Source organism: Rattus rattus, chromosome 8 (genome assembly GCF_011064425.1).
Source record: "Rattus rattus isolate New Zealand chromosome 8, Rrattus_CSIRO_v1, whole genome shotgun sequence".
In the NCBI taxonomy this organism is placed as follows: Eukaryota; Metazoa; Chordata; class Mammalia; order Rodentia; family Muridae; genus Rattus; species Rattus rattus.
The window spans coordinates 55,625,770-55,639,317 of NC_046161.1; positions in this window are offsets into that span (position 1 = coordinate 55,625,770).

Genomic DNA, 13,548 nt, shown 5'->3' on the forward strand with positions numbered 1-13,548 from the left:
TACCCCAGCAGCAGTCAAGCAAAAGTGATCCCTCTCCAGCTGAGCTGGCTGCCCCTTTCTCCTCAGGGAGCCTTGATTAAGCTAGGCCCTTGCCGAGCATTGAAGGAAATGAGAGAGGAGGGGATGAGCAGCAGACAGGCAGGGAGGGGCCCCTCTCTCCGAGAGAGGAGACAGTGCCTATTTAGGCTAGACTCAGGGCAGACTCTGCCCAGCTACTGCCTCTTAGCACTTTAATCAAATGCCTTGCGGATGGGTTAGCCCAATGTCAAAAATCCAATCGGATACATTTATTGGCCTGACAACCAATTTTCTGCAATGTATCATCAGGGACTGATGGTCCGTTCCCTGGCGGCAAAGGAGTTGGCGATAATGGAGCCAGGAGAGCTACTGTGTGCCCTCAATATTGTCTCAGGCTGTCACGGGAGGGGTGGGGGAGGAAAGGAGGCCGAGCCCAGGGGAGCAGATAGGTGGACAGATGGGAAGATAGAAGGAACTAGATTTGAACCTCCAACAGGCAGACCCTTTCCAGTCTATGTGACCTGGGACACTGCTGCCTCCTCGCCTCTAACCCCTTCCCTAGCACCCTAGTCAGCCCTTCCAGGGAGACTTGGAAAGAACAGTGGACGCAAGCCACAGACTCAGCCCTGCACGCTCCACCCCAACCCCTGCAGGACTTTTGCTCAGGCTCCTGTTACCTGAAAGATTCTGCATTCCTCTTTTTTTATTTTTTTTCTCAAGCTCGCCTGTTTGTTTTGCTTCTCCTTTGGCAGTCAGCTCACACCACCCCTCGACAGGCAGCAGCGTTCCCCAAGCAGAACAAACAGGTCCAACACCCTTGCTCTAGTAACATGATTTCTAAGCGCCATCACTGTGCCTGGCCCTGTGGCCAAGGCTGGCAGGAACAACGGGGCTTAGCCAAAGATCACCCATGAGCACACCCGTGGCTCAACAAAGGTGTGTGTAGCGGGGTGGGGGTGGCTGTCATACAAAAAAGCACGCGTGTGGTAGGAGACAGTGGGGTGTCTCCATGCTACCCCACCAGCAAGGACAAGAGTTAAGGAAGCAGAGGCTGCTCCACATGGGAGGGCGGTCATGAGTCTTATCCAGGAGGCAGCATCTATCCAGGTCAGGGTTTTGATCTGGAAGGACTGTTGACCCGGATACCAACCAGGATTGGGATTGGGTGGCGATCTCTACAGAGGACATTCTTGCTTGTTGTCTTCGTTCAGACACGATTACTGAGCCATCTTGTCTGTGTCTTGCTTGTGGCCTAGTCTGACAGTTCTGTTCTAGAACACTCTTTTCAGGAGATCCTACAGCTGGCTGAAAGGACTTGGCCAGTCCCTGTTGTCCGTGGCTGTCTGTGTCCTCCAGAACAGGGGTTAAAGCCTGACACACAGCAGACTGGCCACTGTGACCTTACCTGCCCAAGAGGTTGCAGCGCAAGGTAAGTTTGTGGAATTTGTTGCAGCTGAAACCAATGGGGGATGGGGGTGGGGGGTGGGGGATGGGGGTGGGGGATGGGATGGGAGGGACCTCGTGCAGCTGGAGGTCAGGAACAGATCTGGTGTGCCAACCCAATCATATAAGATAACAGAGCGACTGCTCTCCTCAAGGTAAAAGTGCGGGCTCTGGGAAGGATTAACCTTATCTCCAGCTCCTTCCACCCTGGACGTGCGTTGGCCTGGAGGTTCACAAGCTGTTCAAAATCTTAAGGCCTCAAGAGACAGGAAGAGAAAGGACTCAGAGCACAGCAGAAGCCAGAAGCCAGAAGCCCAACCCAGGCAGGCGGGCTAGCAGGACTGCTATTTATCCTGAGGACAGCCCTGACCTTTCCCCAACAGGGACAGATGCAGGGAGCCTGGCTACATCCTTCCCTTTAAAACAAGAAATGGAAGCATTACTCACAAAGCCCAGCCATTTATCATGGTCTGGGGACATTAATTTGACAGTGTGTCATTTTCCATTTGGTTCGGGCCCGGTGGAGGTTGCCCTCGAAACACCTTCAATTAAATGCAGCTAATAGCACAGAGCTATTTTGAGCAAGGAGGGCCTCTGCCTCCCCCCAGGGCTGTGGCATGTGTGTGCTGGGGGAAGGGGGTACTGCTGGGAAGTGTGGTTCAGGGTGATCCAGGGTCGGATGGCTCTCGGGCTCCATATGCAGACAGAGTGCACACAGGGCGGACAGGGTGAAGAAGTACCCCCTTTGTCTTTTGGATGTCCCCACAAGCAGTTGGGCCGCACTGTGACCCTAGACATAGGAAGAGGGTGAACCAGTCCTTTGCCCAGCATGGAGAAAGTACGGCATTTAGAGTGTTGAATGCTGGCAAGCCGATCTAGCTGCTCTGTCTCCTAAGGTGTGACCTTAGATAGGGCCCATAACTGCTTTGAGCCTCAGTTTCTTTTGTCAACTGGAGACAAGACTTCTCCCACAGAACAGTTGGATGGTTTCTATGGCCTTGTAAACACACGCCAAACAACACACACCAGAGATGCATTCATTTACAGGGGATGACTCAATAGCTTTGCTTACATCCTGAATTTTACGAATGAGGGAAAGGCCAGTACATCCCGCACACCTGGGTCTCCTCCTTCATTGGAACTCAGGAAGGACAGAGTGGTTCAGGGTGAGCCTTGAGCTCTAGAGGGTAGAACCTAGATTGCAGTCCCAGCTCGACCAGCTCTGTGGTCTGGGGCAATCCACTTAATGTCTCTGTACCTCAGTGCCCTGGCCTGGGAGATGGAGATCAGCCTGCCAACGCTCCCTGGCCACAGTGATTGGATGAGAGACTGTGAATGAATGCCAGCAGCAAGTCGACCTGTTCATCATGGCTGCTCTTCTTTTCCTCCCCCTAGCCCTGAGCCTAGAGGACATCGCTGATGTCACCAATTACCTCATTTCAGCCATGGACTCGGCGTTAAGTATGGAGGACTGTTCTATCCTCGTGGTGTTAGAAGGCAGGTGGTGTTAGAACCTGGGTCCCTCTGAGATCTGTTGTTTCTACTTTCAAAAATGACTGTAAAGAGGCTGGAGGTGCGGCTAAGTTGGTAGAGACCTTGCCTAGCATACCTGAGATCTTGGGTCCCCTCCCCAGAACACATAAACCAGATGTAGTAGTACACGCCTGTAATCCCAACACTTGGAGGTAGGGGCAGGAGGAACAGAAGTTCAAGGTTATCCTTAGCCACATAGTAAGTTTGAGGCCCCTCTAGGGTACATGAGACCCTGTCTGGACAGACAAACAAACAAGCGAACAATTGCAGGTGGGCCTGATGGCATAGGTCTATTATCCCACCTACTAGGGAGGCTGAGTCAGGAGTCAGGATTAAGTAAGTTCAAGGCCTACCTGGGCCATCAACAGAGTTAGACCACAGCCAGAATGGGCAACCTTTTGAAATCCTGTCTCAAAGTGAAAACTAAATAAGGACCTGGGATATGATGTCCATCTGTGGTTACAGCACTTACCTCTGTGGGGCTAGGTCCACACTCTTGAGTACAAGGCAGGAAAACTGTTGGCAGTTCCACGTGTTCACAATCACACCTTCTGCTGTACTGAGCAGGTCCCTGGGGCTCAGCCTGCTATGCTCAAGGCTCAAAGGTGAACAGGGAATCAAGATGTCTCACGGCAGGTAGCATCAAAGCCTGTCCCTTCAGTTTGTGGAGTAGAGGCCTGTGAGAAGCCTCAGGCTCTGGAGGGGAAAAAAAGGGTGATACAGACTCCACACGTCCATCCATTCCCAACTTAAACTTCTTGGTTCACACAGCTATGGTCAGTTAGGGGTCTAAAAGACCTCGTAAGAATCAAAACAATACTTTATACACAGGGAGGGGCACCCGAAGGTCAGGCTCTCGGGGGGGACTTATGTTGAGTGTCAATGCCCAGTCAGAGCTTATCACGGGAAGACTTCTCACAGCCGCAGGCACTAGGAGCCCCAATTTACAGTTCATCCAGCAGAGCTTCCTGCTAAGTGCCTTATTGATTCCTCCAGAGCACTGGGCTGGAGATAAGCCACTGTTCACCTGGTACTGCCACGACATGCTGTTTGTAACAAGCAAGATGCTCTGAGGAGCAGCCATGCTCCAGACGTGCCTGACCCAGAGAGATTTCCTTAACTACACAGTACCAGCACCCTGGGCTCATTCTCCACCTAAATAGGCTTTTCAGTGGCCTTAGTCCTGTACTGGCTCCTTTCTCTCTCGGGGCCCTGTCTCTCTATCTGCAAAATGGAACCCCGAGACGAAGGGAGCCGGAGTCAGGCACGCTGGTATAGGCCTGTAACCCTAGGTACTCAGGAGGCTGAGATAAAAAGGTAGTGACTTCAAGGCCAGCCTAGTCTTTAGTAGAGAGCTTGCCTAACACATTCTAGGCCCTGGGCTTAGTCCCTAGTACTGGCTGCGGGTGAGGGTGATTACCTGTGGTTCCAATTATTGAAGCAGGAGGATAGCAAGTTCCAGGCTAGGCTTCAATACACAGCAAGAATCTATCCCAGTTCAATGGACACAAAGGGATGGGAGGGGATAGACGAGGAAAAGAGAGGAGACAAGGAAGGGAAGGGAGGAGAGGGACCACATTCTTTTCTTCCTTCAGTATCTTTTTTCCTCATTGGTTGAGACAGTCGCACAGACATTTCTTAGCAAGAATGGGTGCCTGTCAGTGTCCCTGGATTCTCTACTCATGGTTGACGGGCAGAACACAGGAAATCTGGATTTTAAAGCAGACACCACACACTAACTTGGTTTCCGGAGAGACAATGTTCTTTTTTCTTCCCCACAGGTGTAAGAGTTTCTAGAGGGCAGCATGGCAGGGTGTGTCTGGGTTTTACAGAGGTTCATAGCCTTCTTAGTCACCCCGAGGCAAGGATACAAAGTGTACATGCACACTGGTGTTCCTCGCTGGGGGGAAAGAAAGCCAAATACAGGGGGAGCCATAAGGGACTTGCTGGCTAAGTAACCATCCCTTGTCTTCTTGATGAGATATAAAATATTATATCGCAATAAAGAAAGAAGTCCATAAAACTCACAGTTACATGGGAAAGTAGATGTTTTAACAGTAGGAAAAATAAATCATGGTTCCAATCCGGTTAAACATAGTCGATTAAATGTATCTTGCCCTTCTCTTACTAGGAGCATTCCCTTAAATTAGCAATAAAGGAAGAAGAGCAGTAAAACGCAGAATCTGAAGTGGTTTGTGACCTCAGTGGATGAGAGACCTCAACAACTACCTGGGCTCTGGAAAGCAGAGGGGTCAGGACTCAACAGAGTGGGGAAAACTTCAAGCCACAGCCCTCCCAGAGGGGAGACCACTGAGAAGCATGGATTTGTCTTAGGAATTCCTGAGAGACTCTTAACATGAAAGCGTTAACCTGCAAAACTCTGCACAGTGCTGTGCAGAGAGCTGAAGGTGGTTAAAAGTCCCCGGATGGGACAGCTTTTCTCTCAGGATTCTCTCCGCTCCACAGCAGCGATGCCAAGGTGTCTGACTTCATTTGGAACTACGGAAATAGAAGACAAGGGCATCATGGCTCTCAACACATGACAGGAATATCATTTCCCACAGAAATCTCTACTTAACCTGATCATAAGCCAAGCGTGAGTATGGAATAGGTGCCTTTCAGACCAGCAACTTCTTAGGAAGCATGCATGTGCTTCAGATAAACAAGAGCATAAACAAAGAAATGGGAACCCACTGGACATGGGAGAAAGACCTCCCGGGAAGCTGGCAGCATTTCAGAAGACTGGGATGGAGTAGGCGGGACGCGCCAGAGAATTGGGGATCTGTTTTGAGGCAGGCAAGCACCAGGAGTAGCTTGGTGATCTGGCATTCTGCTTGGTTTGGGCTATGGCATCCTCTCTTCTAATAATGTGCCAGCAGCTGAGCTCCTTCACCTCCACACTACACAGGACCTCCCCCCTCCCCCGCTGCCACTTTCAAGCACTGCTCCTAGCAATCTGAGACCCACCTATGTCAGGCTATGACCCTCTCTTAACGGCTATCAGCCTTGGAAAGTTTCTGTTTCTCTGATAAATCCTGGTCTAAGAGTAGGAGGGCCAATCTAGCCTGAACTGGTTTAGGGTACACGCATGGTAAGGTTAAACTGTGTCTTCAAGTGAACTTTTAAGGGAGAATCTTTTATTTGTCCTCTTATGCTTGTATATAATTGGGTATGCAGACGAATAAAGTCTCATGCGTAGTGGGAAGGGAAATACACAGTAGAAGACTGACATGATTGAATCTATCAATCAAAACACAGCATTGTCCTCGTCCCACCCCGAGTAGCCAAACTCCTTCTCTTCAGTCCCATAGAGGAGAAGCCCACACAGTCATCAGAGGCATGGGCACTTCCCTCTCATGTGGCTTGCAGAATATTCTGACCTGTTCTACAGTTTTGCTTTGAGTCGCATGTCCTTGCTATGTGTGCAGTCTGTGTGTGCCTTCACTTCAACTCCTTGAATAATAAAGGGCTGAGAACCCGGCCCGCACCCCCAGTTACCGGTGACAGTCACAGAAGTGCAACTGAGAGATGAGTGAGAGAGGCTCGGAGGCAAATTTTAAAAATTACCCAGGTAATTTTTAAACATTTTAAACATTTAGAGAGCAATATGGGTAGACACCCAGGGCAGTTCTTAGAGCAGAGAAAACTGAGCAGATGGCAAAGGCAAAGAGATGTCGCATCGAGAAACGCCAAACTGACGACGACACACCAGAGGGAATAGGACCTTAGTCGTGGGGCAATGGTGTTGTCACATTCATGGTAATGTGAACGCAGTTCCAAACTGTGACTTAACAGACAGCCCCAGGTGGGAGCTCCTGAGCAGGTACAGCAGTAAAGTCCTCGGTGACCAAAGCAAGAGGTCAACAGGTCATGGGGGCAGCCTCACAGCAGGGCATTTACAAGCATATGAAGATAAATGGGGCGAGGAGGGAGGGTAGGGCAGGAAAGCTGGGGTCAAACTCAGTCTCTCACAACACAAGGCCTGCAGCTGGGCCGTAGTGGCACACACATTTGATCCCAGCACTTGGAGAGGCAGAGGCAGGCTGATCTGTGAGTTCTAGGCCAGCCTGGTCTACAGAGGGAGTTCCAGGACAGCCAGGTCTACACACCTGTCTCAAAAACAGAGGGGGGAGGTAAAGAGAAAAGAAGTGGGGAGGGAGGGGAGGGGAGGGAGGGGAGGGAGGGGAGGGGAGGGGGGAGGGAGGAGGGAGAGGAGAGGAGGAGAGGAGAGGAGAGGAGAGAGAGGAGAGGGAGAGGAGAGGGAGAGGAGAGGAGAGTATCTGGCCTACAGACAGGCTCAGTAGTAGGTGAAGTCACTTGCTGCTAAACCTGATGTCTGAGTTCCATCCCTGGGACCTACCCAAATTGTCCTCTGATCTCAACACAAGTGTTGCCTTTCATGTGTGTGTACACAAACACACACACACACACACACACACACACACACACACACACACCTAATACATGCACACACATGATATAAAAAAAAAAAACGCAAAACGAAGACTTGGATCGGTGACCGAGGCAGTGGCTAAGGAAACTGCTTTCCTTGGAGAGCAACAGAGAGCGTGCACTCTGAAGCAGCGGCCGGCCAGTTTGCATCCCAGGCCATTTAGATTTATTTATATTACTTCAAGAACGGTAAGAATTAATTTCCAATTTTCTCCAGCTCCACTGTAAATGTCAGCTCCCTGTGTGGTTTGTGAAGCCAGGCTGACCCGTCTCCACATTTCAGCCCAGTGTAACTGCTCAGGGAGGGCAGCAAGGCTCAGTACATCACTGAGTTCATGAAGAAGGCTGCGGCTTCCTGTTTGCCCCCAACCTGATTCTTTCACTTTCCTGTTCCTTGCTCTGATCCCCTACAGGGTGTCCATATTTTTGGTCACTGACGTTCTGTGGTTTTAGAGACACTCTTGGTTTGAGTCAGCACTTCAATCTTGGGTTTCTTTCTCTCTTCTCTCCTGGGTTCCCGTTGCCCAGGATGAGGGGGTCTCACCCAGGCCTCCTCTCCAGGCTCCTGGGCTGCCATTTGACACTGCCCCTGCCCATCGGCCTGCTGCTGGCTGGAGCAAAGGTGGGTGTCCCACCCAAGCACAGCAAATCCAATCTTTGGGAAATGTGTAATTGAGTTGGAGAGTCAGACAGCCAAACAGGCTGTTTTCTCAAACCCCGGAAATGTGAATGAAGGCACTGTGGGCTGGAAGTGCTCCAGGTATACGAGCATGAAGGGCAGACAGTCAGACAGTCACCTGGAGAGACAGACAGCTCGAAGGAGAGACTTAGACAGTCAGCATGGACGCCCGCTGGAGAGGCAGTGTTAGGGAGACAGGCCAAGGGAGGAAGTGGTTACTAATGACTCTTCTTAGGACCTTAAATCCCATGAGTTCGTGTTACCTTAGGCCAAAGCTCCTTTTATGATAAAGCTAACTCGAACTAATTTCTCTTACTTACGACCCCAAGAATCCTAAGCGGAAAGCAACGCATCCTCTCCTCCTACCCTCAGCCCGGGTGAGGCAGTGTGTTAAGTAGGCAGCGACACCTCTGAGCCCCTAGTCTCCCATTCTGCTCCCCACAGCACCACCAAGTCCTCTGCACTGCTGCGTGAAGGCTGTGACTCACCACTGAGGCGAGAGGATAGCAGGCTCTCTCCCTCCCACTGCCCTGCTAATGCCAGGGATGAAGTAGAATCTCCAACAGACTGTTTAGCAGAGACAGGGAAGGTGAGGGCGGGCTCCTCCCCCACCATAGCCACTCAGGGGGCAGCACTTCCCCAGCTTCTTCCCTTCCTGTCTGGGTTAGCTTAACTTCCTGTTGCATGGCGCCCAGGAGCCCTAGGGGGAAGGCATCGGAGCAGACTGTGTGTGCAGGTCTTGCATGTAGCTCCAGTTTCCACTGAGGCCATGCCTCTTTTTTTTTTTTTGAGAACTGTGAGGACAGTGATGTTCTCAGTAGCAGCAGCTGGAGAGCCCCACTAGGCTTGGCAGGCAATGGTCACTTTGGAAAGAGTCCCCAAATGACTGACGGCCACTGGACAGACGCAGCACCACAGGCCTGCAGGTCTGTGGGGCCTGAGCTAGGGGCTGGTTTCTTGTGTGTCATAGGAATGTGTTCCCGTGTTCGTCACCAGGCTACCTAGGAAGGAAGCTAAGACTTAGCTGCAGGGAGACTGTAGAGTGAAGAAGTAGTTTGTTTTTCCCCGTTTTCATCTACGAATTCCATTTCCGTCTCCTGTTTTCACACTGTCATCTCTGTAACCGTGTCTCTGTCCTCTCAGGCCCAGAGTCCCTTCATTCCCTTCGCAGATAACCATGTGCCATAACTTTGTTTCTGTCACTGTGATAAACACTCTGACCAAAAGTAACTTGGGAGAGAAAGGGTTTCTTTGGCTTATACTAACAGGTCCCAGTCCATCACTGAGGGAAGTCAGGGCAGGGACTCAAGCAGAAACCATGGAGGGACTCTACCTGCTGGCTTCCTTGTGGACCCGTCTATGCTCAGCTACTTATGTGATATAGCCTAGGTCCCCATGCCTAAGGATGGTGCCACCCACAGTGGACTGAGCTCTCCTACATCAATTAACGCTCTAGACAATTCCTCACAGGCCAATCTGATCTAGGCAATTCCTCAACCCAGGCTTTCGTCTCAGATGACGCTAGTCTGGCTGTCTCAAGTCAAGAAATAGCGCTAACTAGGCCACCAAGTAAACTTAGTATACATCCTTCTGTGGTCATATATGAGTGGATCTGGTCCTAAATAGACTCTACATAGGAGACAGGAAACAGGTCATAGTGTGATTCAAACTGTATATCATGCTGCACACGCTTTCCTGCATCTTGCTGTGCTCTGTCAACATTGTCTCCTCATCCACAGTTAACTGGTACTGATTCTTTTTAATGGGTTTATGCACTATCACGCATTCTCCTAACAGAAGCTCCACCGTGCTCTGTGTGTGTGCACGCGTGCGCTGTGTGTGGACATGCACACAGACGCACAAGCACCACTTAAGTAATGCTGCAGTAAACATCCCTGTCCTTATGTTTGTACCTGACAGGGGTTTTTATTTCCCTGGGCTAGATTCCCAGGAGTGAGATCGAGAGGCTGAAGGGTGTGCGCACTTTATTTTATTATTTTTATTTCGGGAGCTGTTGCCAGGGTGCTTCCGACAAGTATTATATCTCTTTCATTTCCCCTGCAATGTGAGAGGGCACACTTTCCCTACATCCCCTAAGAGTGGTGGGGAACAGCTACGCTATCAAGAGCAGTAGCAGCGTTGGGACACCGAGACGATGAAGGCTTTTCTCCCCCTGTATATCGTCTAACACTCTTTTCCAATGTTTTTCCCTTTAAAAACCGGGAAACTTGCAGCGAGTCTATTTTAACCATCCTCACCCTCGCCCTCCTTCTCCACGCAGCGCCCCTGCCCGAGTCCCAGCCCCCTTTGGCTCCATCACAGCTTCATTCGCTCATTTTTAGCATGTGGCCGACCTCCCCAAAAAACTTGAGGAGAATGCTGACCTTTCTGAAGTTGGCTCACTGAGGTCACCTGCGTGGAAGGTATGTGGCACTGCAGCAGACAAGCTTCTGGAACTGGCCTGAAGATGAAATTGTGTCTTTCTCAAGTCACGAGCCTGGGAAAGGGGAGCAAGGAGCACAGCACAGAGACCGCGCCCAGCACGAGGCTGTAAAGAGCTAAGAGTTCAGAAATCCTTACAAAATGCCTGGCTCGGGTCCAGATGGCCTGGTCTGTAACATACATGTCACTATCCTGCTGCCCCCCACCCAGGTGCTCTCCTGGGCATGCTGAGAATGTACAATGGCCTAGGGTAGCCCTCGGAACTGAATCTTACTGGGCTCCGTGCCCTCCTCTGCACTCCACAGTACAATTGCTCTCCCTGTTCTTGGAGGACTTTGCAGTTAGGGAAGGTGATGTGTCTACTCCTTTAGTGCTGGCCCTCGGCAGGCTGCTCTTGCTGGGGCTTGCATTTAGTGCTTGCATTAACTCACTAGGTCACCATTTTGAAAGTCTTGAGCACTGACCCCACGTATCACTGGATCTGTCCTGTCCTCATGTATCCCATGTTGGCCTTAAGCCGGCTGTGCAACCAAGGATGATCTTGAACCCCTGATCCACCTCTCTTCAGCTCCCACTGGCTGGGGTTACAGGCTTGCACCACCACACCTGGTTTGGTCAGTGCCAGGGATTGCACTGTCCTACCCGAGCGATTTCTCCAGTCCCACAAGTGTGTGTTTAAATGGAGTCATCCAAACAGACAACGATACTGTTCCACCTTCTAGGTGCTCAGGGTCTTATCGGGAAGAGAACTACAGAAGCTGAAGTATGTCAAGGACCACCCTTGTGGACTATGCTGCAGCCACTTCTAGCCTTGGCTAGAGTCAAACTCTGTGCCCAGTGTGCAGTGCTCAGCAAGTTGCCGTAAACCAGAAGACTGCAGTGGTCTAGGGGTCACTGCAATTCCCACTGTAGGCCTGGCGTTGAGAAGAGTCACTAGAGGTAGGTATCACCTGGCTTGGAGTTTAGCTTTGGCATGGCGGTCTCTGCCTCTGTATTCTGTGGAAAGGTCTGTTTTCCAGAATCCTGGGGACCCTCCAGCCTGTTTGGTGTTCTCCAGTTGGCCTTCCTGGGATGTGCACGCTTGAGGACTCTGAAATGGGTCCTCCTGCCAAACAAGGCCTTCCCTTAGCCGAGAGAAGACACCGGAGTCTGACTAAGACAGGAAGGTCTCAGAGCTTTGGAGTGATGACAGGCAGTATTAACACACCTGAGGTTCTTAGAAGTCCCCTGATGTGACATTCAGTCCATTTCTCCCACCCTCATTTTCTGGGACCACACTTATCCCTAGCTTCTCAGCGTAGTCCTTCCTCTTCTCTCCTCTGTCCCGCTCTACCCTAAACTGTCTTTTCTCCAACATGGGACCACGCCTGGGGTATAGGGTAGCAGCACTGGATCAGCAGCTGCCACTCTGCCTTGAGTTTGCAAAAAGTATGAGGCACCTGAGTGTTTGCCAACATTTCAAAAGCCCCACTCAGAATCACACACGGGCCTAAACTTAGATTCTAGGGAAGGAAGACATGCTGAACTCTGACGGCTGAGATATAGGTGAGACCCAAGTCACATGGGCAGCTCGATTTCTTTTACCAGGGCGTTCATGCTCGGTAAGAATAATAAGGGGGAGCAGGGCTGTGTCTCAGTGGGCAGAATATGATGACACCCCAGGTTCAGTCCCTAGCACCACATGAGACCAGGGCTATTGGTACACACCTATCATCCCAGTCTTTGGGAGGTAGAGACAGAAAGGTGAGGCATTCAGTCATCCTCAGCTACATAGGGAGTTCGAGGCCAGATTGGAAAATAGGACACTCTGTCTCAAAGGACGGAGTGCCTCTGATAAACAGCTGGGACTAAGTTAACCAGAGCAGTTGTGGTAAAAAATTCACATTCCGTGGCCTTGAGTCCATCCATATGTCCTGCCTCCACCACTGCCCAACCCCCTCCACCCCTCCTGCATTCCTCCAGGATTGGTCTCCTGCCCTGAATGAATTTAACCTAAAATTTACGTTTTGTAGGATGTTTCCTGTAAACTCCGCCTAAAAGTTATCCGGGCTTTCCAGTGCTTGTCCTTCCCCACTCCTCCCCCAGGGTCGTCCTGAGGACAGGGGGTTTACCAACTAAAGGGGGAGCCGGGATGTCACATCCCCAGTATCAACGAAATTTATGAGTCACGGGTACTGTCAGACCTGGCTTTCATTTGACTTCACTCGCCACTTCCTTTCTCCGTATTAATTTCTCCCAACAGCCCACTTATCTTCCCTCTTGGAGCCCTGCCCACCTTCACTTTCCCTCCCGATCCAGCCCTATCTCTAACAGGCAAAAGCACTCAGCACACTGATTGCGAAGAGCTGGCTCGATCAAGCACTCACAAGTAACACGCTGTGGCTAATCAAATGTCAAAACAACCTCCCAGGTGATTTAGAGGAGCCTGGTGACAGGAAGACGTTGGCCACCAAGCCACCAAGAACAGACCACATTTAGTTGGTGGAAAGCAGGGAAACCAGTTTCCATCAAGGTGGGCTCCCCCCCGCCCCCCAACCTCCAATATGGCTGGTTGTTCCTGGGACCAACTGCTCCATGGTTGGTGGCCCTTGGCTTTTTAACATTTCTTCTTTCCCTTTGAAGACAGGGAGATGCTCTGTGCCAAAGGTCAGTTGGGTAATGGTTGAATTTTTTTTCTTTAGTGACAAAATGTTGCAAGGCCTCTGAATCATAGCAGCAATAGCATGGTGAGGGGGAGAGAAGACACTTCTGCATTGGACTTGGGCAAGTCGAAGCCTCTCTGAACTTGTTTCCTCTCCCAGAGTAAAGAGTGAACCGGGTTAAATGGTCCCGAGGTCCTTGAGGCGGTAGGGGAGAACACTTCCACACTTGCTGCTTCATTTGATGGTCACGGTAACCCCAACACGGAGCCAGGAGAGGGGTAATTATCTCTAGTTTATAGCACCAAAATGAACGGATCCGGGGCGCCTTCATCTCCGCCC